The sequence below is a fragment of the Oncorhynchus keta genome, unplaced genomic scaffold, assembly GCF_023373465.1.
Source record: "Oncorhynchus keta strain PuntledgeMale-10-30-2019 unplaced genomic scaffold, Oket_V2 Un_contig_14519_pilon_pilon, whole genome shotgun sequence".
NCBI lineage: Eukaryota > Metazoa > Chordata > Actinopteri > Salmoniformes > Salmonidae > Oncorhynchus > Oncorhynchus keta.
In genome coordinates this window covers 4,137-29,473 of record NW_026278801.1, presented here as the reverse complement: position 1 = coordinate 29,473, position 25,337 = coordinate 4,137, and the positions used below count along the sequence as shown (strand labels likewise).

The window sequence follows — 25,337 nt, the reverse complement described above, 5'->3', positions numbered from 1 at the left end:
AGGAACACACACACTCACCCAGGAACACACACACTCACCCAATAACATACACACTCACCCAATAACATACACACTCACCCAGGAACACACACACTCACCCAGGAACACACACACTCACCCAATAACATACACACTCACCCAGGAACTCACCCAGGAACACACACACTCACCCAGGAACACACACACTCACCCAGGAACACACACACTCACCCAATAACATACACACTCACCCAGGAACACACACACTCACCCAGGAACACACACACTCACCCAATAACATACACACTCACCCAGGAACACACACACTCACCCAGGAACACACACACTCACCCAATAACACACACACTCACCCAGGAACACACACACTCACCCAATAACATACACACTCACCCAGGAACACACACACTCACCCAATAACATACACACTCATCCAGGAACACACACACTCACCCAGGAACACACACACTCACCCAGGAACACACACACTCACCCAGGAACACACACACTCACCCAGGAACACACACACTCACCCAGGAACTCACACACTTTATAGCACATAAAACGATATATAAAACTAGGGGGTTTCAGGTGTCTGGATACAACAGCCGCAGGGCGTTGTCAGTTTAACCATGGATCAGTGTGTTACTGTATTCAAAGGGCAACTGTACACACACACACACACACACAGACAGAGAGAGAGAGACACACACACACACACACACACACACACACACACACACACACACACACACACACACACACACACACACACACACACACACACACACACACACAGACAGAGAGAGACACACACACACAGACAGAGACACACACACACACAGAGACACACACACACAGACACGCACAGAGAGAGACACACCTATAGAGCAGTAACATGCCTCAGGCCCTTATAACGAGAGATGATACACTCCCTCTTGTTCATTCACAACATCATCTTGTGTCTTGAGGAAACACAGCAGCTTACTGGTTGACCTGCGTCTCAGGTATCAGTACACCTTCACAGAGACAGACGGAGGAAGCAACCCAACACTAACACACCTGCCGACCTGACCGACTGACACCTTCATCAGGTAAAGCTTTGATTTCTTTTATTTTAAAGCTTTGATTTCTACCTTCATTATAAAAGCCTTTGCGTATAAAAAACCGAGTTGGAGCGGAGAGAGTGTGGAGGTTGGTATAATGACTACTTACAGGTTACATACCCCTGTTATTAGACTGAGGCTGAATTCAGGGGTTGTTTTTTGACTGTGTAAGTGTGTAAGTTTTGAGTGTGTAAGTCCTTTTTGTTTGTTGTTTGTTTGTGACAGGTGAACGGTGTCGCGTTTTAGCTACCAAACAACATACACTTATGAAGTAGGAAGAATAAAGTTATTTCATATATATATATATATATATATATATATATATATATATATATATATATATATATATATCACAAATGTACTTCTATTTTGTCCCTTAACAGATCAACCCTCTTGTTTATTGTTTGTTTGTGAACAGTTCTTTCTTACTTATTAATCTCTTCATCAGCCCAGTCAACCAGAATCACAGTGCAGGTCTCTCACCGTTCACACATGGCGGTGACTCAGAGTAGAACAGGACGTCAGGTGATAACAGATACCAGTCTGGTTGGCCTGGTAACAGATACCAGTCTGGTTGTCCTGGTAACAGATAACGGTGACTCAGAGTAGAACAGGACGTCAGGTGATAACAGATACCAGTCTGGTTGTCCTGGTAACAGATACCAGTCTGGTTGTCCTGGTAACAGATAACGGTGACTCAGAGTAGAACAGGACGTCAGGTGATAACAGATACCAGTCTGGTTGTCCTGGTAACAGATACCAGTCTGGTTGTCCTGGTAACAGATAACGGTGACTCAGAGTAGAACAGGACGTCAGGTGATAACAGATACCAGTCTGGTTGTCCTGGTAACAGATAACGGTGACTCAGAGTAGAACAGGACGTCAGGTGATAACAGATACCAGTCTGGTTGTCCTGGTAACAGATACCAGTCTGGTTGTCCTGGTAACAGATAACGGTGACTCGGAGTAGAACAGGACGTCAAGTGATAACAGATACCAGTCTGGTTGTCCTGGTAACAGATAACGGTGACTCGGAGTAGAACAGGACGTCAAGTGATAACAGATACCAGTCTGGTTGTCCTGGTAACAGATAACGGTGACTCAGAGTAGAACAGGACGTCTTGAGGAAATATTGAAGTCATTTTATAAAAATACAAATAAATAGTTTCGCTAAGTTTTTAATGAACATTCATTAAATATATTATTTTATTATTGACAATAAGCCAGCAGTTCTGTTGTGTTGAGTTTACATTAAGTAATTTTTTTATTAAATTGTTTACATCAGTTTTGTAACAGGTCTGTTACCAGTCAGAAGGATTGTGTTGTTGAGGAGGTCTGTTATTACAGTCTATGTTATTACAGTCTATGTTATTACAGTCTATGTTATTATAGTCTATGTTATTATAGTCTATGTTATTATAGTCTATGTTATTACAGTCTATGTTATTATAGTCTATGTTATTATAGTCTATGTTACATCAGTAGTATTGTGTTGTTCAGGAGGTCTGTTATTACAGTCTATGTTATTACAGTCTATGTTATTACAGTCTATGTTATTACAGTCTATGTTATTATAGTCTATGTTACATCAGTAGTATTGTGTTGGTGAGGAGGTCTGTTATGACAGTCTATGTTATTATAGTCTATGTTACATCAGTAGTATTGTGTTGTTCAGGAGGTCTGTTATTACTGTCTATGTTATTATAGTCTATGTTATTATAGTCTATGTTATTATAGTCTATGTTATTACAGTCTGTTATTATAGTCTGTGTTATTACAGTCTATGTTATTACAGTCTATGTTATTACAGTCTATGTTACATCAGTATTATTGTGTTGGTGAGGAGGTCTGTTATGACAGTCTATGTTATTATAGTCTATGTTATTATAGTCTATGTTATTACAGTCTATGTTATTATAGTCTATGTTATTATAGTCTATGTTATTACAGTCTATGTTATTACAGTCTATGTTTACAGTCTATGTTATTATAGTCTATGTTATTACAGTCTATTTTATTAAAGTCTATGTTATTAAAGTCTATGTTATTATAGTCTATGTTATTATAGTCTATGTTATTATAGTCTATGTTACATCAGTAGTATTGTGTTGGTCAGGAGGTCTGTTATTACAGTCTATGTTATTATAGTCTATGTTATTATAGTCTATGTTATTACAGTCTATGTTATTACAGTCTATGTTTACAGTCTATGTTATTATAGTCTATGTTATTACAGTCTATTTTATTAAAGTCTATGTTATTATAGTCTATGTTATTATAGTCTATGTTATTATAGTCTATGTTATTATAGTCTATGTTACATCAGTAGTATTGTGTTGGTCAGGAGGTCTGTTATTACAGTCTATGTTATTATAGCCTATGTTATTATAGTCTATGTTATTATAGTCTATGTTATTACAGTCTATGTTATTATAGTCTATGTTACATCAGTAGTATTGTGTTGGTGAGGAGGTCTGTTATGACAGTCTGTTATTACAGTCTATGTTATTACAGTCTGTTATTACAGTCTATGTTATTATAGTCTATGTTATTATAGTCTATGTTATTATAGTCTATGTTACATCAGTAGTATTGTGTTGTTGAGGAGGTCTGTTATTACAGTCTGTTATTACAGTCTATGTTATTATAGTCTGTTACATCAGTAGTATTGTGTTGGTGAGGAGGTCTGTTATGACAGTCTGTTATTACAGTCTATGTTATTATAGTCTGTTACATCAGTAGTATTGTGTTGGTGAGGAGGTCTGTTATGACGGTCTATGGTATTATAGTCTATGTTATTATAGTCTATGTTATTACAGTCTATGTTATTATAGTCTATGTTACATCAGTAGTATTGTGTTGGTGAGGAGGTCTGTTATGACAGTCTGTTATTACAGTCTGTTATTACAGTCTATGTTATTATAGTCTATGTTACATCAGCAGTATTGTGTTGTTGAGGAGGTCTGTTATTACAGTCTATGTTATTATAGTCTATGTTACATCAGCAGTATTGTGTTGTTGAGGAGGTCTGTTATTACAGTCTATGTTATTATAGTCTATGTTATTATAGTCTATGTTACATCAGTAGTATTGTGTTGGTGAGGAGGTCTGTTATGACAGTCTGTTATTACAGTCTATGTTATTATAGTCTATGTTACATCAGTAGTATTGTGTTGTTGAGGAGGTCTGTTATTACAGTCTATGTTATTATAGTCTATGTTACATCAGCAGTATTGTGTTGTTGAGGAGGTCTGTTATTACAGTCTGTTATTACAGTCTATGTTATTATAGTCTGTTACATCAGTAGTATTGTGTTGGTGAGGAGGTCTGTTATGACAGTCTGTTATTACAGTCTATGTTATTATAGTCTGTTACATCAGTAGTATTGTGTTGGTGAGGAGGTCTGTTATGACGGTCTATGTTATTATAGTCTATGTTATTATATTCTATGTTATTATAGTCTATGTTATTACAGTCTATGTTATTATAGTCTATGTTATTATAGTCTATGTTACATCAGTAGTATTGTGTTGTTGAGGAGGTCTGTTATGACAGTCTATGTTATTATAGTCTATGTTACATCAGCAGTATTGTGTTGTTGAGGAGGTCTGTTATTACAGTCTATGTTATTATAGTCTATGTTACATCAGCAGTATTGTGTTGTTGAGGAGGTCTGTTATTACAGTCTATGTTATTATAGTCTATGTTACATCAGCAGTATTGTGTTGTTGAGGAGGTCTGTTATGACAGTCTGTTAGTACAGTCTATGTTATTATAGTCTATGTTACATCAGCAGTATTGTGTTGTTGAGGAGGTCTGTTATTACAGTCTATGTTATGACAGTCTATGTTATTATAGTCTATGTTACATCAGCAGTATTGTGTTGTTGAGGAGGTCTGTTATTACAGTCTATGTTATGACAGTCTATGTTATTATAGTCTATGTTACATCAGCAGCATTGTGTTGTTGAGGAGGTCTGTTATGACAGTCTATGTTATGACAGTCTATGTTACATCAGCAGTATTGTGTTGTTGAGGAGGTCTGTTATGACAGTCTATGTTATTATAGTCTATGTTACATCAGCAGTATTGTGTTGTTGAGGAGGTCTGTTATTACAGTCTGTTATTACAGTCTATGTTATTATAGTCTATGTTACATCAGCAGTATTGTGTTGTTGAGGAGGTCTGTTATGACAGTCTGTTAGTACAGTCTATGTTATTATAGTCTATGTTACATCAGCAGTATTGTGTTGTTGAGGAGGTCTGTTATTACAGTCTATGTTATGACAGTCTATGTTATTATAGTCTATGTTACATCAGCAGTATTGTGTTGTTGAGGAGGTCTGTTATTACAGTCTATGTTATGACAGTCTATGTTATTATTGTCTATGTTACATCAGCAGTATTGTGTTGTTGAGGAGGTCTGTTATGACAGTCTATGTTATGACAGTCTATGTTACATCAGCAGTATTGTGTTGTTGAGGAGGTCTGTTATGACAGTCCATGTTATTATAGTCTATGTTACATCAGCAGTATTGTGTTGTTGAGGAGGTCTGTTATTACAGTCTGTTATTACAGTCTATGTTATTATAGTCTATGTTACATCAGCAGTATTGTGTTGTTGAGGAGGTCTGTTATGACAGTCTGTTAGTACAGTCTATGTTATTATAGTCTATGTTACATCAGCAGTATTGTGTTGTTGAGGAGGTCTGTTATTACAGTCTATGTTATGACAGTCTATGTTATTATAGTCTATGTTACATCAGCAGTATTGTGTTGTTGAGGAGGTCTGTTATTACAGTCTATGTTATGACAGTCTATGTTATTATAGTCTATGTTACATCAGCAGTATTGTGTTGTTGAGGAGGTCTGTTATTACAGTCTGTTATTACAGTCTATGTTATTATAGTCTATGTTACATCAGCAGTATTGTGTTGTTGAGGAGGTCTGTTATGACAGTCTGTTAGTACAGTCTATGTTATTATAGTCTATGTTACATCAGCAGTATTGTGTTGTTGAGGAGGTCTGTTATTACAGTCTATGTTATGACAGTCTATGTTATTATAGTCTATGTTACATCAGCAGTATTGTGTTGTTGAGGAGGTCTGTTATTACAGTCTATGTTATGACAGTCTATGTTATTATTGTCTATGTTACATCAGCAGTATTGTGTTGTTGAGGAGGTCTGTTATGACAGTCTATGTTATTATTGTCTATGTTACATCAGCAGTATTGTGTTGTTGAGGAGGTCTGTTATGACAGTCCATGTTATTATAGTCTATGTTACATCAGCAGTATTGTGTTGTTGAGGAGGTCTGTTATTACAGTCTGTTATTACAGTCTATGTTATTATAGTCTATGTTACATCAGCAGTATTGTGTTGTTGAGGAGGTCTGTTATGACAGTCTGTTAGTACAGTCTATGTTATTATAGTCTATGTTACATCAGCAGTATTGTGTTGTTGAGGAGGTCTGTTATTACAGTCTATGTTATGACAGTCTATGTTATTATAGTCTATGTTACATCAGCAGTATTGTGTTGTTGAGGAGGTCTGTTATTACAGTCTATGTTATGACAGTCTATGTTATTATAGTCTATGTTACATCAGCAGTATTGTGTTGTTGAGGAGGTCTGTTATTACAGTCTGTTATTACAGTCTATGTTATTATAGTCTATGTTACATCAGCAGTATTGTGTTGTTGAGGAGGTCTGTTATGACAGTCTGTTAGTACAGTCTATGTTATTATAGTCTATGTTACATCAGCAGTATTGTGTTGTTGAGGAGGTCTGTTATTACAGTCTATGTTATGACAGTCTATGTTATTATAGTCGATGTTACATCAGTAGTATTGTGTTGTTGAGGAGGTATGTTATGACAGTCTATGTTATGACAGTCTATGTTACATCAGCAGTATTGTGTTGTTGAGGAGGTCTGTTATTACAGTCTATGTTATGACAGTCTATGTTATTATAGTCTATGTTACATCAGCAGTATTGTGTTGTTGAGGAGGTCTGTTATTACAGTCTGTTATTACAGTCTATGTTATTATAGTCTATGTTACATCAGCAGTATTGTGTTGTTGAGGAGGTCTGTTATGACAGTCTGTTAGTACAGTCTATGTTATTATAGTCTATGTTACATCAGCAGTATTGTGTTGTTGAGGAGGTCTGTTATTACAGTCTATGTTATGACAGTCTATGTTATTATAGTCTATGTTACATCAGCAGTATTGTGTTGTTGAGGAGGTCTGTTATGACAGTCTATGTTACATCAGCAGTATTGTGTTGTTGAGGAGGTCTGTTATTACAGTCTGTTATTACAGTCTATGTTATTATAGTCTATGTTACATCAGCAGTATTGTGTTGTTGAGGAGGTCTGTTATTACAGTCTGTTATTACAGTCTGTTATTACAGTCTATGTTATTACAGTCTATGTTATTACAGTCTGTTATTACAGTCTATGTTATTACAGTCTGTTATTACAGTCTATGTTATTACAGTCTATGTTATTATAGTCTATGTTACATCAGCAGTATTGTGTTGTTGAGGAGGTCTGTTATTATAGTCTATGTTATTACAGTCTATGTTATTATAGTCTATGTTACATCAGCAGTATTGTGTTGTTGAGGAGGTCTGTTATTATAGTCTATGTTATTATAGTCTATGTTACATCAGTAGTATTGTGTTGGTGAGGAGGTCTGTTATTACAGTCTGTTATTACAGTCTATGTTATTATAGTCTATGTTCACATCAGCAGTATTGTGTTGTTGAGGATGGTTATTATAGTCTATGTTCATTACAGTCTATGTTATTATAGTCTACTGTTACATCAGCAGTATTGTGTTATTGAAGGTATGTTTCTCTGGTTAACAGGTAACATCCCAGGTGGCAGTGATGGTTCTACCTCTGATGAATAACACTGTTCTCTGATGGTTAAATAGAACTACTGTTTGGTCACTGATGTTTATCCACACCTGGCAACTACTGTTCACTGATGGTTAAATAGAACTACTGTTCACTGATGGTTATATAGAACTACTGTTCACTGATGGTTAAATAGAACTACTGTTCACTGATGGTTATATAGAACTACTGTTCACTGATGGTTAAATAGAACTACTGTTCACTGATGGTTATATAGAACTACTGTTCACTGATGGTTAAATAGAACTACTGTTCACTGATGGTTAAATAGAACTACTGTTCACTGATGGTTATATAGAACTACTGTTCACTGATGGTTAAATAGAACTACTGTTCACTGATGGTTAAATAGAACTACTGTTCACTGATGGTTAAATAGAACTACTGTTCACTGATGGTTAAATAGAACTACTGTTCACTGATGGTTAAATAGAACTACTGTTCACTGATGGTTATATAGAACTACTGTTCACTGATGGTTATATAGAACTACTGTTCACTGATGGTTATATAGAACTACTGTTCACTGATGGTTAAATAGAACTACTGTTCACTGATGGTTAAATCCACTTAGGAGTGGACTTAGGAGTGGACTTAGGAGTGGACTTAGGAGTGGCTTAGGAGTGGACTTAGGAGTAACTTAGTAGGGGTGTTAGGAGTGGGCTTAGGAGTGGACTTAGGAGTGACTTAGTAGGGGTGTTAGGAGTGGGCTTAGGAGTGGACTTAGGGGTGGTGTTAGGAGTGGACTTAGGGGTGGTGTTAGGAGTGACTTAGTAGTGGACTTAGGAGTGACTTAGTAGTGGACTTAGGAGTGGACTTAGGAGTGACTTAGTAGGGGTGTTAGGAGTGGGCTTAGGAGTGGACTTAGGAGTGACTTAGTAGTAGTGTTAGGAGTGGTCTTAGGAGTGGACTTAGGAGTGACTTAGTAGGGGTGTTAGGAGTGGGCTTAGGAGTGACTTAGTAGGGGTGTTAGCAGTGGGCTTAGTTTTGACTTAGTAGTGGTGTTAGGAGTGGACTTAGAAGTGACTTAGTAGGGGTGTTAGGAGTGGGTTTAGGAGTGACTTAGTAGTGGTATTAGGAGTGGATTTAGGAGTGACTTAGTAGTGGTATTAGGAGTGGACTTAGGGGTGGTGTTAGGAGTGGACTTAGGGGTGGTCTTAGGAGTGGACTTAGGGGTGGTGTTAGGAGTGGACTTAGGGGTGGTGTTAGGAGTGGACTTAGGGGTGGTGTTAGGAGTGGGCTTAGGAGTGACTTAGGGGTGGTGTTAGGAGTGGGCTTAGGAGTGACTTAGGGGTGGTCTTAGGAGTGGGCTTAGGCCAAACACTTCTAGAAGGTGTACTTGATATTGGACAAACACAGCAGTGTGTTTAACTGAAGAGCTGATACAAGAGAGATTCTACAGCCAAACAAAGGAACAGATGGAGCAGCGTCATACACATTATACAACAGGGCATAGACCTCACACACAACAGGTGACTCATTAAGTTGTTGTGTGTGTGTGTGTGTGTGTGTGTGTGTGTGTGTGTGTGTGTGTGTGTGTGTGTGTGTGTGTGTGTGTGTGTGTGTGTGTGTGTGTGTGTGTGTGTGTGTGTGTGTGTGTGTGTTGCTCCCAGTGTGAGTGAGAGAGCATAGGGGAAGGGGTCTCTAGAAAACTCTGTCTGTGTCTCTCCTCACAGTTTGTGTTCATCTCTGGCTGACAGTGGATGTCCTGTGTGTGTGTGTGTGTGTGTGTGTGTGTGTGTGTGTGTGTGTGTGTGTGTGTGTGTGTGTGTGTGTGTGTGTGTTGCTCCCAGTGTGAGAGAGAGAGCATAGGGGAAGGGGTCAAACTAGAAAAACTAGATCTGTAACTTCACCTACACAGTTTGTGTTCATCTCTGGCTGGACAGTGGATGTCCTGTGTGTGTGTGTGTGTGTGTGTGTGTGTGTGTGTGTGTGTGTGTGTGTGTGTGTGTGTGTGTGTGTGTGTGTGTGTGTGTGTGTGTGTGTGTGTGTGTGTGTGTGTGTGTGTGTGTGTGTGTGTGTGTGTGTGTGTGTGTGTGTGTGTGTGTGTGTGTGTGTGTGTGTGTGTGTGTGTGTGTGTGTGTGTGTGTGTGTGTGTGTGTCTGTGTGTGTGTGTGTGTGTGTGTGTGTGTCCGTGTGTCTCTGTGTTTGTTTGTGTGTTTGTGTCTCTCTCTGTGTATGTGTGTCTCTGTGTGTCTCTGTGTGTCTCTGTATGTATGTGTGTGTGTGTGTGTGTGTGTGTGTGTGTGTGTGTGTGTGTGTGTGTGTGTGTGTGTGTGTGTGTGTGTGTGTGTGGCTGGATAAGATGTAGTTATTTTAGCTTGATCTTTCTACTACTGTTTGACAGACAGACCACGTCATGTGACCACGTCATGTGACCACGTCATGTGATTGATCTGCTGTCGGAAAGACACCATCATTATCCTTTTGTGTTTTAATCTTTCTCTGTGTGTGTGTGTTCGTGCATTCATGCGTGTGTGTGTGTAGGCGTTAGGTGCAAGCTAGCAGCATTCTTCTCAGTGAAGCACAGCACCTCACTACTCGGCTACCACCCGGTACTATACCCTGCACCTCACTACCCAGCTACCACCCGGTACTATACCCTGCACCTCACTACTCGGCTGCCACCCGGTACTATACCCTGCACCTCACTACCCAGCTACCACCCGGTACTATACCCTGCACCTCACTACTCGGCTACCACCCGGTACTATACCCTGCACCTCACTACTCGGCTACCACCCGGTACTATACCCTGCACCTCACTACTCGGCTACCACCCGGTACTATACCCTGCACCTCACTACTCGGCTACCACCCGGTACTATACCCTGCACCTCACTACCCAGCTACCACCGGTACTCTACCCTGCACCTTAGAGACTATCACTACCTGGCTACCACCCGGTACTATACCCTGCACCTTAGAGACTATCACTACCCGGCTACCACCCGGTACTATACCCTGCACCTTAGAGACTATCACTACCCGGCTACCACCCGGTACTCTAACCTGCACCTCACTACCCAGCTACCACCCGGTACTATACCCTGCCACTCACTACCCAGCTACCACCGGTACTCTACCCTGCACCTCACTACCCGACTACCACCCGGTCCTCTACCCTAGAAACACAATCATTTCCATTTCCATATCTGTCTCCTGTTTCATCCACTCTGTATCTCTCTGTCCATATCCTACTCCCTGTTTCATCCACTCTGTATCTCTCTGTCCATATCTGTCTCTCTGTTTCATCCACTCTGTATCTCTCTGTCCATATCTGTCTCTCTGATTCATCCACTCTGTATCTCTCTGTCCATATCTGTCTCCCTGTTTCATCCACTCTACATCTCTCTGTCCATATCTGTCTCCCTGTTTCATCCACTCTGTATCTCTCTGTCCATATCCTACTCCCTGTTTCATCCACTCTACATCTCTCTGTCCATATCTGTCTCCCTGTTTCATCCACTCTGTATCTCTCTGTCCATATCAGTCTCCCTGTTTCATCCACTCTGTATCTCTCTGTCCATATCTGTCTCCCTGTTTCATCCACTCTGTATCTCTCTGTCCATATCTGTCTCCCTGTTTCATCCACTCTGTATCTCTCTGTCCATATCTGTCTCCCTGTTTCATCCACTCTGTATCTCTCTGTCCATATCAGTCTCCCTGTTTCATCCACTCTGTATCTCTCTGTCCATATCAGTCTCCCTGTTTCATCCACTCTGTCCATATCTTTCTCCCTGTTTCATCCACTCTGTATCTCTCTGTCCATATCTGTCTCCCTGTTTCATCCACTCTGTATCTCTCTGTCCATATCTGTCTCCCTGTTTCATCCACTCTGTATCTCTCTGTCCATATCAGTCTCCCTGTTTCATCCACTCTGTATCTCTCTGTCCATATCAGTCTCCCTGTTTCATCCACTCTTGTCTGCATCAGGCTCTGGTTGAAGTTTCCCCCATGGTACAGATCCAGTATCAGCTTCCTCCCCCATTCGTTCCCTTAACCATTTGTGGGGAACAATGTTAAACTGACCCAAGATCAGCATCTAGGGACAACGCACCCTTCTCCCTATGTTGTGTGGAAAAGGCCTGCATAACCGGTTATCTTGTGTCCCATGAACTATATCCCCAGAGACCAGTTGGCTCTATTATAGCAACCTGTTATAGTGATAATAACCGGTTATCTTGTGTTCCATGAACTATATCCCCAGAGACCAGTTGACTCTATTATAGCAACCTGTTATAGTGATAATAACCGGTTATCTTGTGTTCCATGAACTATATCCCCAGAGACCAGTTGACTCTATTATAGCAACCTGTTATAGTGATAATAACCGGTTATCTTGTGTCCCATGAACTATATCCCCAGAGACCAGTTGACTCTATTATAGCAACCTGTTATAGTGATAATAACCGGTTATCTTGTGTCCCATGAACTATATCCCCAGAGACCAGTTGACTCTATTATAGCAACCTGTTATAGTGATAATAACCGGTTATCTTGTGTTCCATGAACTATATCCCCAGAGACCAGTTGACTCTATTATAGCAACCTGTTATAGTGATAATAACCGGTTATCTTGTGTCCCATGAACTATATCCCCAGAGACCAGTTGACTCTATCATAGCAACCTGTTATAGTGATAATAACCGGTTATCTTGTGTTCCTAGATCAGTGATATCTGTTTCCAGCTGACCCCATGACAGTCATTGTCTCGTCATCATGAGATCACACCACCTCTTCCTTCTGTTCTACCTCACAGCTCTCTGCTGCTACTGGGGTAAGTACAGTAGAGTACAAAAGAGTGCAGTACAATACAATAGACAGTGGAAAACAGTAGAGTACAGTACATTACAGTACAGTAGAATACAGTAGAGAACAGTAGAATACAGTAGACAGTAGAATACAGTACATTACAGTAGAATACAGTAGACAGTAGAATACAGTATTGTAGTATAATACAGTAGAAAACAGACAGTAGAATAAAGTAGACAGCAGAGTACAGTAAAATATAGCAGAGTACAGTAAAATATAGCAGAGTACAGTAGAATATAGCAGAGTACAGTATAATATAGCAGAGTACAGTAAAATATAGCAGAGTACAGTACAATATAGCAGAGTACAGTAAAATATAGCAGAGTACAGTAGAATATAGCAGAGTACAGTAAAATATAGCAGAGTACAGTAGAATATAGCAGAGTACAGTAAAATATAGCAGAGTACAGTAGAATATAGCAGCGTACAGTAAAACATAGCAGAGTACAGTAGAATATAGCAGAGTACAGTAGAATATAGCAGAGTACAGTAAAATATAGCAGAGTACAGTAAAATATAGCAGAGTACAGTAGAATATAGCAGAGTACAGTATAATATAGCAGAGTACAGTAAAATATAGCAGAGTACAGTAAAATATAGCAGAGTACAGTAGAATGTAGCAGAGTACAGTAGAATGTAGCAGAGTACAGTAGAATGTAGCAGAGTACAGTAAAATATAGCAGAGTACAGTACAATATAGCAGAGTACAGTACAATATAGCAGAGTACAGTAAAATATAGCAGAGTACAGTAGAATATAGCAGAGTACAGTAAAATATAGTAAAGTACAGTAGAATATAGCAGAGTACAGTAAAATATAGCAGAGTACAGTAAAACATAGCAGAGTACAGTAGAATATAGCAGAGTACAGTAGAATATAGCAGAGTACAGTAAAATATAGCAGAGTACAGTAAAATATAGCAGGGTACAGTAGAATATAGCAGAGTACAGTAGAATATAGCAGAGTACAGTAAAATATAGCAGAGTAAAATATAGTAGAGTACAGTAAAAAAAAAATATATAGCAGAGTAAAATATAGTAGAGTACAGTAAAATATACCAGAGTACAGTACAGTATAGTATAGTACAGTAGAATACAGTAGACAGTAGAGTACAGTACAGTATAGTATAGTACAGTAGAGTACAGTAGACAGTAGAGTACAGTACAATATAGTATAGTTCAGTAGACAGAACGGTATAGTAAAGTACAGTATAGTACAGTAGACAGTAAATTATAGTATAGTATAGTACAGTAGACAGAACAGAATAGTAAAGTACAGTATAGTAGACAGTAAATTATAGTAGAGTACAGTAGTGTATAGTATTGTATAGTACAGTAGTGTATAATAGAGTACAGTACAGTAGTGTATAGTATTGTATAGTACAGTAGTGTATAGTATTGTATAGTACAGTAGTGTATAGTAGAGTACAGTAGACAGTAGTGTATAGTATAGTACAGTACAGTAGTGTATAGTATTGTATAGTACAGTAGTGTATAGTAGATTACAGTATAGTAGAGTACAGTACAGTAGTGTATAGTATTGTATAGTACAGTAGTGTATAGTAAAGTACAGTATAGTAGACAGTAAATTATAGTAGAGTACAGTAGTGTATAGTATTGTATAGTACAGTAGTGTATAATAGAGTACAGTACAGTAGTGTATAGTATTGTACAGTACAGTAGTGTATAGTATTGTATAGTACAGTAGTGTATAGTAGAGTACAGTAGACAGTAGTGTATAGTATAGTACAGTACAGTAGTGTATAGTATTGTATAGTACAGTAGTGTATAGTAGATTACAGTATAGTAGAGTACAGTACAGTAGTGTATAGTATTGTATAGTACAGTAGTGTATAGTAGGGTACAGGACAGTAGTGTATAGTAGGGTACAGTACAGTAGTGTATAGTAGGGTACAGTACAATAGAGTACAGTACAGTATTGTACAGTACAGTAGTGTATAGTAGAGTACAGTAGTGTATAGTAGAGTACAGTACAGTAGTGTATAGTAGGGTACAGTACAGTTGGGTACAGTACAGTAGAGTACAGTACAGTATTGTACAGTACAGTAGTGTATAGTAGGGTACAGTACAGTAGTGTATAGTATTCTACAGTACAGTAGTGTATAGTAGAGTACAGTAGACAGTAGTGTATAGTAGAGTACAGTACAGTAGTGTATAGTAGAGTACAGTAGTGTATAGTAGAGTACAGTATAGTAGAGTATAGTACAGTAGTGTATAGTATTGTATAGTACAGTAGTGTATATTATTGTATAGTACAGTAGTGTATAGTATTGTATAGTACAGTACAGTAGTGTATAGTATAGTACAGTACAGTAGTATATAGTAGAGTACAGTAGACAGTAGTGTATAGTAGAGTACAGTAGACAGTAGAGTATAGTAGAGTACAGTACAGTAGTGTATAGTAGAGTACAGTACAGTAGTGTATAGTAGAGTACAGTAGAGTACAGTAGACAGTAGAGTACAGTAGAGTACAGTAGACAGTAGAGTACAGTAGACAGTAGAGTACAGTACAGTAGTGTATAGTAGAGTACAGTAGAGTACAGTAGACAGTAGAGTACAGTAGACAGTAGAGTACAGTAGACAGTAGGGTATAGTAGAGTACAGTAGACAGTAGTGTATAGTATTGTATAGTAGTGTATAGTAGAGTACAGTAGACAGTAGAGTACAATACAGTAGTGTATAGTAGAGTACAGTAGAGTACAGTAGACAGTAGAGTACAGTAGACAGTAGAGTACAGTAGTGTGTAGTACAGTACAGTAGAGTACAGTAGACAGTAGAGTACAGTAGACAGTAGAGTACAGTAGACAGTAGTGTATAGTAGAGTACAGTAGACAGTAGTGTATAGTAGAGTACAGTAGACAGTAGTGTATAGTATTGTATAGTAGTGTATAGTAGAGTACAGTAGACAGTAGAGTACAGTACAGTAGTGTATAGTAGAGTACAGTAGAGTACAGTAGACAGTAGAGTACAGTAGTGTGTAGTAGAGTACAGTAGAGTACAGTAGACAGTAGAGTACAGTAGACAGTAGAGTACAGTATAGTAGAGTACAGTAGACTGGAGAGTACAGTACAGTAGACAGTAGAGTACAGTAGACAGTAGAGTACAGTACAGTAGACAGTAGAGTACAGTAGACTGGAGAGTACAGTACAGTAGACAGTAGAGTACAGTAGACAGTAGAGTACAGTAGACAGTAGAGTACAGTACAGTAGACAGTAGAGTACAGTAGACTGGAGAGTACAGTACAGTAGACAGTAGAGTACAGTACAGTAGACAGTAGAGTACAGTAGACAGTAGAGTACAGTAGACAGTAGAGTACAGTACAGTAGAGTACAGTTGACTGGAGAGTACAGTACAGTAGACAGTAGAGTACAGTAGACAGTAGAGTACAGTACAGTAGAGTACAGTAGACAGTAGAGTACAGTACAGTAGACAGTAGAGTACAGTAGACAGTAGAGTACAGTAGTGTACAGTAGAGTACAGTAGAGTACAGTAGAGTACAGTACAGTAGAGTACAGTAGACAGTAGAGTAGAGTACAGTAGACAGTAGAGTACAGTAGACAGTAGAGTACAGTACAGTAGAGTACAGTAGAGTACAGTAGACAGTAGAGTACAGTAGACAGTAGAGTACAGTAGAGTACAGTAGACAGTAGAGTACAGTACAGTAGAGTACAGTAGACAGTAGAGTACAGTAGACAGTAGAGTACAGTACAGTAGAGTACAGTAGACAGTAGAGTACAGTAGACAGTAGAGTACAGTAGACAGTAGAGTACAGTACAGTAGACAGTACAGTACAGTAGACAGTAGAGTACAGTAGACAGTAGAGTACAGTACAGTAGACAGTAGAGTACAGTACAGTAGACAGTAGAGTACAGTAGACAGTAGAGTACAGTACAGTAGACAGTAGAGTACAGTAGACAGTAGAGTACAGTAGACAGTAGAGTACAGTACAGTAGACAGTAGAGTACAGTAGACAGTAGAGTACAGTAGACAGTACAGTAGAGTACAGTAGAGTACAGTAGAGTACAGTACAGTAGACAGTAGAGTACAGTAGAGTACAGTACAGTAGACAGTACAGTACAGTAGACAGTAGAGTACAGTAGACAGTAGAGTACAGTACAGTAGAGTACAGTAGACAGTAGAGTACAGTAGACAGTAGAGTACAGTAGAGTACAGTACAGTAGAGTACAGTAGAGTACAGTACAGTAGACAGTACAGTAGACAGTAGAGTACAGTAGACAGTAGAGTACAGTACAGTAGAGTACAGTACAGTGGAGTGCAGTAGACAGTAGAGTACAGTAGACAGTAGAGTACAGTAGAGTACAGTACAGTAGAGTACAGTACAGTAGACAGTACAGTACAGTAGACAGTAGAGTACAGTAGACAGTAGAGTACAGTAGACAGTAGAGTACAGTAGAGTACAGTAGACAGTAGAGTACAGTAGAGTACAGTAGACAGTAGAGTACAGTAGAGTACAGTAGACAGTAGAGTACAGTAGACTGGAGAGTACAGTAGACAGTAGAGAACAGTAGAGTAGAGTAGAGTACAGTAGACAGTAGAGTACAGTAGACAGTAGAGTACAGTAGACAGTAGAGTACAGTACAGTAGAGTACAGTAGACAGTAGAGTACAGTACAGTAGACAGTAGAGTACAGTAGACAGTAGAGTACAGTACAGTAGACAGTAGAGTACAGTAGACAGTAGAGTACAGTACAGTAGAGTACAGTAGACAGTAGAGTACAGTACAGTAGACAGTAGAGTACAGTAGACAGTAGAGTACAGTACAGTAGACAGTAGAGTACAGTACAGTAGACAGTAGAGTACAGTAGACAGTAGAGTACAGTACAGTAGACAGTAGAGTACAGTAGACAGTAGAGTACAGTAGACAGTAGAGTACAGTACAGTAGAGTACAGTAGACAGTAGAGTACAGTACAGTAGACAGTAGAGTACAGTAGACAGTAGAGTACAGTAGACAGTAGAGTACAGTAGACAGTAGAGTAGAGGACAGTAGACAGTAGAGTAGAGTACAGTAGACAGTAGAGTACAGTAGACAGTAGAGTACAGTAGACAGTAGAGTAGAGTACAGTAGACAGTAGAGTACAGTAGACAGTAGAGTACAGTAGACAGTAGAGTAGAGTACAGTAGACAGTAGAGTACAGTAGACAGTAGAGTACAGTAGACAGTAGAGTAGAGTACAGTAGACAGTAGAGTACAGTAGACAGTAGAGTACAGTAGACAGTACAGTAGAGTACAGTAGACAGTAGAGTACAGTAGACAGTAGAGTACAGTAGACAGTAGAGTACAGTACAGTAGACAGTATAGTACAGTAGACAGTAGAGTACAGTAGACAGTAGAGTACAGTACAGTAGACAGTAGAGTACAGTAGACAGTAGAGTACAGTAGACAGTAGAGTACAGTACAGTAGAGTACAGTAGAGTACAGTACAGTACAGTAGAGTACAGTACAGTACAGTAGACAGTAGAGTACAGTAGAGTACAGTACAGTAGACAGTACAGTACAGTAGACAGTAGAGTACAGTAGAGTACAGTAGAGTACAGTAGACAGTAGAGTACAGTAGAGTACAGTACAGTAGAGTACAGTAGAGTACAGTACAGTAGACAGTACAGTACAGTAGACAGTAGTGTACAGTAGACAGTAGAGTACAGTAGACAGTACAGTACAGTAGAGTACAGTACAGTAGAGTACAGTAGAGTACAGTACAGTAGACAGTACAGTACAGTAGACAGTAGAGTACAGTAGACAGTAGAGTACAGTAGACAGTAGAGTACAGTACAGTAGAGTACAGTAGACAGTAGAGTACAGTAGACAGTAGAGTACAGTACAGTAGAGTACAGTAGACAGTAGAGTACAGTACAGTAGACAGTAGAGTACAGTAGACAGTAGAGTACAGTACAGTAGACAGTAGAGTACAGTACAGTAGAGTACAGTAGACAGTAGAGTACAGTACAGTAGACAGTAGAGTACAGTAGACAGTAGAGTACAGTAGACAGTAGAGTACAGTACAGTAGAGTACAGTACAGTAGAGTACAGTACAGTAGACAGTAGAGTACAGTAGACAGTAGAGTACAGTACAGTAGACAGTAGAGTACAGTAGACAGTAGAGTACAGTAGACAGTAGAGTACAGTACAGTAGAGTACAGTAGACAGTAGAGTACAGTACAGTAGACAGTAGAGTACAGTAGACAGTAGAGTACAGTAGACAGTAGAGTAGAGTACAGTAGACAGTAGAGTAGAGTACAGTAGACAGTAGAGTACAGTAGACAGTAGAGTACAGTAGACAGTAGAGTAGAGTACAGTAGACAGTAGAGTACAGTAGACAGTAGAGTAGAGTACAGTAGACAGTAGAGTACAGTAGACAGTAGAGTACAGTAGACAGTACAGTAGAGTACAGTAGACAGTAGAGTACAGTAGACAGTAGAGTACAGTAGACAGTAGAGTAGAGTACAGTAGACAGTAGAGTACAGTAGACAGTAGAGTACAGTAGACAGTAGAGTAGAGTACAGTAGACAGTAGAGTACAGTAGACAGTAGAGTACAGTAGACAGTAGAGTACAGTAGAGTACAGTAGACAGTAGAGTACAGTAGACAGTAGAGTACAGTAGACAGTAGAGTACAGTAGAGTACAGTAGACAGTAGAGTACAGTAGACAGTACAGTACAGTAGAGTACAGTAGACAGTAGAGTACAGTACAGTAGAGTACAGTAGGCAGTAGAGTACAGTAGACAGTAGAGTACAGTAGACTGGAGAGTACAGTAGACAGTAGAGTACAGTACAGTAGAGTACAGTAGACAGTAGAGTACAGTAGACAGTAGAGTACAGTACAGTAGAGTACAGTAGAGTAGACAGTAGAGTACAGTAGACAGTAGACAGTAGAGTACAGTAGACACTAGAGTACAGTACAGTAGACAGTAGAGTACAGTAGACAGTAGAGTACAGTACAGTAGACAGTAGAGTACAGTAGACAGTAGAGTACAGTAGACAGTAGAGTACAGTAGACAGTACAGTACAGTAGACAGTAGAGTACAGTAGACAGTAGAGTACAGTAGACAGTACAGTACAGTACAGTAGACAGTAGAGTACAGTAGACAGTACAGTACAGTAGACAGTAGAGTACAGTAGACAGTAGAGTAGAGTACAGTAGACAGTAGAGTACAGTAGACAGTAGAGTACAGTACAGTAGAGTACAGTAGAGTAAAGTACAGTACAGTAGAGTACAGTACAGTACAGTAGACAGTAGAGTACAGTAGAGTACAGTACAGTAGACAGTACAGTACAGTAGACAGTAGAGTACAGTAGAGTACAGTAGAGTACAGTACAGTAGACAGTAGAGTACAGTAGACAGTAGAGTACAGTAGAGTACAGTACAGTAGAGTACAGTAGAGTACAGTACAGTAGACAGTACAGTACAGTAGACAGTAGTGTACAGTAGACAGTAGAGTACAGTAGACAGTAGAGTACAGTAGAGTACAGTACAGTAGAGTACAGTAGAGTACAGTACAGTAGACAGTACAGTACAGTAGACAGTAGAGTACAGTAGACAGTAGAGTACAGTAGACTGGAGAGTACAGTAGACAGTAGAGTACAGTAGACAGTAGAGTACAGTACAGTAGAGTACAGTAGACAGTAGAGTACAGTAGACAGTAGAGTACAGTACAGTAGAGTACAGTAGAGTAGACAGTAGAGTACAGTAGACAGTAGACAGTAGAGTACAGTAGACACTAGAGTACAGTACAGTAGACAGTAGAGTACAGTAGACAGTAGAGTACAGTACAGTAGACAGTAGAGTACAGTAGACAGTAGAGTACAGTAGACAGTAGAGTACAGTAGACAGTACAGTACAGTAGACAGTAGAGTACAGTAGACAGTAGAGTACAGTAGACAGTACAGTACAGTACAGTAGACAGTAGAGTACAGTAGACAGTACAGTACAGTAGACAGTAGAGTACAGTAGACAGTAGAGTAGAGTACAGTAGACAGTAGAGTACAGTAGACAGTAGAGTACAGTACAGTAGAGTACAGTAGAGTACAGTACAGTACAGTAGAGTACAGTACAGTACAGTAGACAGTAGAGTACAGTAGAGTACAGTACAGTAGACAGTACAGTACAGTAGACAGTAGAGTACAGTAGAGTACAGTAGAGTACAGTACAGTAGACAGTAGAGTACAGTAGACAGTAGAGTACAGTAGAGTACAGTACAGTAGAGTACAGTAGAGTACAGTACAGTAGACAGTACAGTACAGTAGACAGTAGTGTACAGTAGACAGTAGAGTACAGTAGACAGTAGAGTACAGTAGAGTACAGTACAGTAGAGTACAGTAGAGTACAGTACAGTAGACAGTACAGTACAGTAGACAGTAGAGTACAGTAGACAGTAGAGTACAGTACAGTAGAGTACAGTACAGTAGAGTACAGTAGACAGTAGAGTACAGTAGACAGTAGAGTACAGTACAGTAGAGTACAGTAGACAGTAGAGTACAGTACAGTAGACAGTAGAGTACAGTAGACAGTAGAGTACAGTACAGTAGACAGTAGAGTACAGTACAGTAGAGTACAGTAGACAGTAGAGTACAGTACAGTAGACAGTAGAGTACAGTAGACAGTAGAGTACAGTAGACAGTAGAGTACAGTACAGTAGAGTACAGTAGACTGTAGAGTACAGTACAGTAGACAGTAGAGTACAGTAGACAGTAGAGTACAGTAGACAGTAGAGTACAGTAGACAGTAGAGTACAGTACAGTAGAGTACAGTAGACAGTAGAGTACAGTACAGTAGACAGTAGAGTACAGTAGACAGTAGAGTACAGTAGACAGTAGAGTAGAGTACAGTAGACAGTAGAGTAGAGTACAGTAGACAGTAGAGTACAGTAGACAGTAGAGTACAGTAGACAGTAGAGTAGAGTACAGTAGACAGTAGAGTACATTAGACAGTAGAGTAGAGTACAGTAGACAGTAGAGTACAGTAGACAGTAGAGTACAGTAGACAGTACAGTAGAGTACAGTAGACAGTAGAGTACAGTAGACAGTAGAGTACAGTAGACAGTAGAGTAGAGTACAGTAGACAGTAGAGTACAGTACACAGTAGAGTACAGTAGACAGTAGAGTAGAGTACAGTAGACAGTAGAGTACAGTAGACAGTAGAGTACAGTAGACAGTAGAGTACAGTAGAGTACAGTAGACAGTAGAGTACAGTAGACAGTAGAGTACAGTAGACAGTAGAGTACAGTAGAGTACAGTAGACAGTAGAGTACAGTAGACAGTACAGTACAGTAGAGTACAGTAGACAGTAGAGTACAGTACAGTAGAGTACAGTAGGCAGTAGAGTACAGTAGACAGTAGAGTACAGTAGACTGGAGAGTACAGTAGACAGTAGAGTACAGTAGACAGTAGAGTACAGTACAGTAGAGTACAGTAGACAGTAGAGTACAGTAGACAGTAGAGTACAGTACAGTAGAGTACAGTAGAGTAGACAGTAGAGTACAGTAGACAGTAGACAGTAGAGTACAGTAGACACTAGAGTACAGTACAGTAGACAGTAGAGTACAGTAGACAGTAGAGTACAGTACAGTAGACAGTAGAGTACAGTAGACAGTAGAGTACAGTAGACAGTAGAGTACAGTAGACAGTACAGTACAGTAGACAGTAGAGTACAGTAGACAGTAGAGTACAGTAGACAGTACAGTACAGTACAGTAGACAGTAGAGTACAGTAGACAGTACAGTACAGTAGACAGTAGAGTACAGTAGACAGTAGAGTAGAGTACAGTAGACAGTAGAGTACAGTAGACAGTAGAGTACAGTAGACAGTAGAGTACAGTACAGTAGAGTACAGTAGAGTACAGTACAGTACAGTAGAGTACAGTACAGTACAGTAGACAGTAGAGTACAGTAGAGTACAGTACAGTAGACAGTACAGTACAGTAGACAGTAGAGTACAGTAGAGTACAGTAGAGTACAGTACAGTAGACAGTAGAGTACAGTAGACAGTAGAGTACAGTAGAGTACAGTACAGTAGAGTACAGTAGAGTACAGTACAGTAGACAGTACAGTACAGTAGACAGTAGTGTACAGTAGACAGTAGAGTACAGTAGACAGTAGAGTACAGTAGAGTACAGTACAGTAGAGTACAGTAGAGTACAGTACAGTAGACAGTACAGTACAGTAGACAGTAGAGTACAGTAGACAGTAGAGTACAGTAGACAGTAGAGTACAGTACAGTAGAGTACAGTAGACAGTAGAGTACAGTAGACAGTAGAGTACAGTACAGTAGAGTACAGTAGACAGTAGAGTACAGTACAGTAGACAGTAGAGTACAGTAGACAGTAGAGTACAGTACAGTAGACAGTAGAGTACAGTACAGTAGAGTACAGTAGACAGTAGAGTACAGTACAGTAGACAGTAGAGTACAGTAGACAGTAGAGTACAGTAGACAGTAGAGTACAGTACAGTAGAGTACAGTAGACTGTAGAGTACAGTACAGTAGACAGTAGAGTACAGTAGACAGTAGAGTACAGTACAGTAGACAGTAGAGTACAGTAGACAGTAGAGTACAGTAGACAGTAGAGTACAGTACAGTAGAGTACAGTAGACAGTAGAGTACAGTACAGTAGACAGTAGAGTACAGTAGACAGTAGAGTACAGTAGACAGTAGAGTAGAGTACAGTAGACAGTAGAGTAGAGTACAGTAGACAGTAGAGTACAGTAGACAGTAGAGTACAGTAGACAGTAGAGTAGAGTACAGTAGACAGTAGAGTACAGTAGACAGTAGAGTAGAGTACAGTAGACAGTAGAGTACAGTAGACAGTAGAGTACAGTAGACAGTACAGTAGAGTACAGTAGACAGTAGAGTACAGTAGACAGTAGAGTACAGTAGACAGTAGAGTAGAGTACAGTAGACAGTAGAGTACAGTACACAGTAGAGTACAGTAGACAGTAGAGTAGAGTACAGTAGACAGTAGAGTACAGTAGACAGTAGAGTACAGTAGACAGTAGAGTACAGTAGACAGTAGAGTACAGTAGACAGTAGAGTACAGTAGACAGTAGAGTACAGTAGAGTACAGTAGACAGTAGAGTACAGTAGACAGTACAGTACAGTAGAGTACAGTAGACAGTAGAGTACAGTACAGTAGAGTACAGTAGGCAGTAGAGTACAGTAGACAGTAGAGTACAGTAGACTGGAGAGTACAGTAGACAGTAGAGTACAGTAGACAGTAGAGTACAGTACAGTAGAGTACAGTAGACAGTAGAGTACAGTAGACAGTAGAGTACAGTACAGTAGAGTACAGTAGAGTAGACAGTAGAGTACAGTAGACAGTAGACAGTAGAGTACAGTAGACACTAGAGTACAGTACAGTAGACAGTAGAGTACAGTAGACAGTAGAGTACAGTACAGTAGACAGTAGAGTACAGTAGACAGTAGAGTACAGTAGACAGTAGAGTACAGTAGACAGTACAGTACAGTAGACAGTAGAGTACAGTAGACAGTAGAGTACAGTAGACAGTACAGTACAGTACAGTAGACAGTAGAGTACAGTAGACAGTACAGTACAGTAGACAGTAGAGTACAGTAGACAGTAGAGTAGAGTACAGTAGAGTACAGTAGAGTACACTAGACTGGAGAGCAGGTCCACTGTACTCAAGGGCAGGGTCAGGTTAACTGCTGCAAATGTAAATACATGACATTTTAATGAATGCTGTGGCTTTTTTATTACACAGAAAACCTGGATATTTGTATTGACATTTGTACATGTATTCCCCTGGTAGCAGAGAGAGAGACAGAATAACAGTTAACAGTACTGTCTAATGAATTGGAAGAATTCAAGTTTTAATTCATTGCCCACAATCAATCACTTTCTTCTCAGATTAAATAAATGAAATAAACACATTCAATTATGAAACCAATAAATGATGTCATTGTGTTCCCACAGGAGCATCAGATGCACAACGGTAAGTCATTGTCATCGGAGCCACATTCCAGTCCAGAATGAGGCCCATAACAACACTTAACAATCACATCAGCTCTAGATTCTTTGAGGATTCTTTGGTGTAACTTTAGAACTCTAGAAGGTTCTCTGTGTCCTCATGATTCTTCTTCTGTAAGTTAGGCAGCTGAAATATGTCAAGAATTTTTCTGACGTTTTCTTTTTGTCTTTTAATGCTTCACCCTCCCCTGCTGATGGAAACTTATAGAAATGAGACCTGCCTTACGCAAGAACTGTGTACTCAGGTGAGTGCTAGCATTCAACCTCTCCCTCACCCTCCACCCCCTCTCTCTTTCTTTCTGTCTGCCCCACACCTCTCTATCTCTCCCTTCCTCTCTCTCTTTCCCTCCCTCCATCCCTCTGTCTCTCTCTCATAAAAAACATGTCTAACAAGGTGAAAGGTCAGAGTGATTCAGTAGAATCTAAACAGGTTTGACGTGTTTGATATGTGTGTAAGTCTCAGTAGCTGCACATCGACACGT

General features: G+C 39.4%; 1 long non-coding RNA gene across 1 annotated transcript; it reads left to right on the top strand.

Moving 5' to 3' along the window:
* Positions 1–931: 931 nt before the first annotated feature.
* On the top strand, positions 932–25,101 carry LOC127918555 (uncharacterized). Its single transcript, XR_008100384.1, has 4 exons — positions 932–1,091; positions 12,697–12,806; positions 24,802–24,820; positions 25,064–25,101. It is a non-coding gene; the product is annotated as an uncharacterized LOC127918555 (long non-coding RNA).
* The last annotated feature ends 236 nt before the right edge of the window (positions 25,102–25,337 follow it).